This window comes from Alligator sinensis, unplaced genomic scaffold (assembly GCF_000455745.1).
Source record: "Alligator sinensis unplaced genomic scaffold, ASM45574v1 scaffold366_1, whole genome shotgun sequence".
NCBI classification, from domain to species: domain Eukaryota; kingdom Metazoa; phylum Chordata; order Crocodylia; family Alligatoridae; genus Alligator; species Alligator sinensis.
This window is the reverse complement of record NW_005841851.1, coordinates 450,253-452,073: the sequence shown is the minus strand read 5'-3', so window position 1 is coordinate 452,073 and position 1,821 is coordinate 450,253. Positions and strand designations below refer to the sequence as shown.

General features: G+C 51.7%; 1 protein-coding gene across 1 annotated transcript in view; it reads right to left on the bottom strand.

The window, feature by feature from the left end:
• Positions 1-1,518, bottom strand: part of RBP7 (retinol binding protein 7) — a 9,933-nt gene extending 8,415 nt beyond the window's left edge. The window contains exons 1-2 of the mRNA XM_006016152.3: positions 1,249-1,518; positions 1,030-1,115 (exon numbers count right to left, since the gene is read on the bottom strand). The gene's annotated coding sequence lies outside the window, so the exon portion shown is untranslated. The remainder of the gene's footprint in view (positions 1-1,029; positions 1,116-1,248) is intronic.
• Positions 1,519-1,821: the final 303 nt, after the last annotated feature.

Genomic DNA, 1,821 nt, shown 5'->3' with positions numbered 1-1,821 from the left:
CTCCCTTAAAATCAGTTCTAAATCTCAAATCTAGTGTCAACGAGCCGTTGCTCCAACCCTTGAAAAGTGTAGGCACCTCAGTGGCATGGCCAGTAGCCACCCAGATAGGATTAACACTCTTGCAAGTTTCTCTCTGAGGCAAGTATATCCTTGTCCTCACTCTAGCTTTCCCACCATGACTTAGTTGGAATGAAAAACAGGAGGAGTTGCTCAGTCTAGGAACAATCTTAACCCACAGAGAAAAACCATGGCTAATAGGGCTGCTCGAAACAGCACTGTTCTGTTTCACTTTCAGTTTTGATGGTTCAACAAAACAACCTTCTGTTTCGAGTCGAAACAGCTGCTTTCCCATCCCCATCGCTAGATCACGTGGGGGGTGGGCAGCAGCCCAGCTAGACTGCTTTCCCCATCCCCCGCGTGATCTAGTGCCAGGGATAGGGAAGCAGCCCAGCTGGGCTGCCTTCTGCTCCTGGTGCAATCTAGCGCTGGGGATGGGCATCTAGTGTGGGGGTGGGAAGTCAGCCCAGCTAGAATTACTTCCCATCCCCAGCCTATGGTTGAAATGTTTAGACTTTCAAAACGTTTCGACTAGCCTCATTTTGTTTCAAGGCTATTTTGATGGGCTTTGTTTCATTCCAGGTTTTGCTGTTCCTACCTCAAAATTGGTTGAAACAGTGTTGAAATTAAGTGGTGGGCGAAATTTCGCACAGCCCTAATGGGTAAACACAGCAGGCACCTATCTGGCCACAGATAGCTTAGGGGTAAAAAATGGAAGCTCCTCCAGCCTCTACACTCCCGCCTCAAACCTCTGCATGTCTTACTATAGTCCTAAACCCCTGCAGGAGCATACATCAGCCTGACATCAGGATACACAGTCACATGTGTCTAGGCTCTTAACTGAAGGCCCCAGGCTTTGCCCCCAGGTTACCTAATAGTCTGTTCTGGATAAGTATGAAAGATGGGTAGGAGGCAGCCAAGCTGCCCACCATCTGAGAGCTGAGTCCCTCTGTCCTCCACTCTCCTCTGTACCTTAGTTCCGTGGTCTTCTTGTACTTCTTCGCCAGCTCTTTCCTCCAACTGGGGTCAGTGTTCTTCAAGCAGCTGGAGCCTGTCATCTGTGTTGAGGAAGTCACTGGACTGAGTCACCAGCCAGATATTCTCAGTCAGGGCCAGAGCTTCCCTCAGGCTCTGCCCCCAACAGGTAAAGCTTAATTTCCCGGATAGCACTTTCCTTCCTGGGCTCCTCACCATCCAGCCCAGCTGACTCAGTCTGTTGAGCCGGAAATGCATAGCTGACTCCATGGAACTTGTTCCGCTTCTGGAAGTAGCGGTGGTCATGGGGGAATCTGGACGCTGAGCAGGTAAGGGGAGGGGTGCGAGCAGTGCTTCTTCCCCTACTACCCTGGCTGTTCTAGCACATACTCCTCCCTTAAGCTGTGAGTACCCTTGTCTATTTTACTTATCTTAAGATGACCCCTTAGGGATTGTTGCTGTGAGGTCTCTTTGTTTTTTGTCTCTGAAATACCCTCCATCTCATGTTGTCGGGAGACGAAATCCACAATGTCACGGCGGGGTCCGCCAGGAGGGCCGTGATCTCCTTATGGCCCCCCTCACCGTGCCAAGTCGGCCCAAGGGCACCCTCAAATTCTCGCCCGCCACGTCTTTGATGGTTAGATAAAGTTGGGAGGCTGCCTTACAACTCCCTGGGCACGGTTAGCTGGGACCTCTGTCCCCGTATGTTCCCGGACCCCCTGGGGGTCTCCCAGTATGATGGGTGCTCCCCAGGCACCCTAGCCTTATGGGCTACGCGTGGCTCCTACC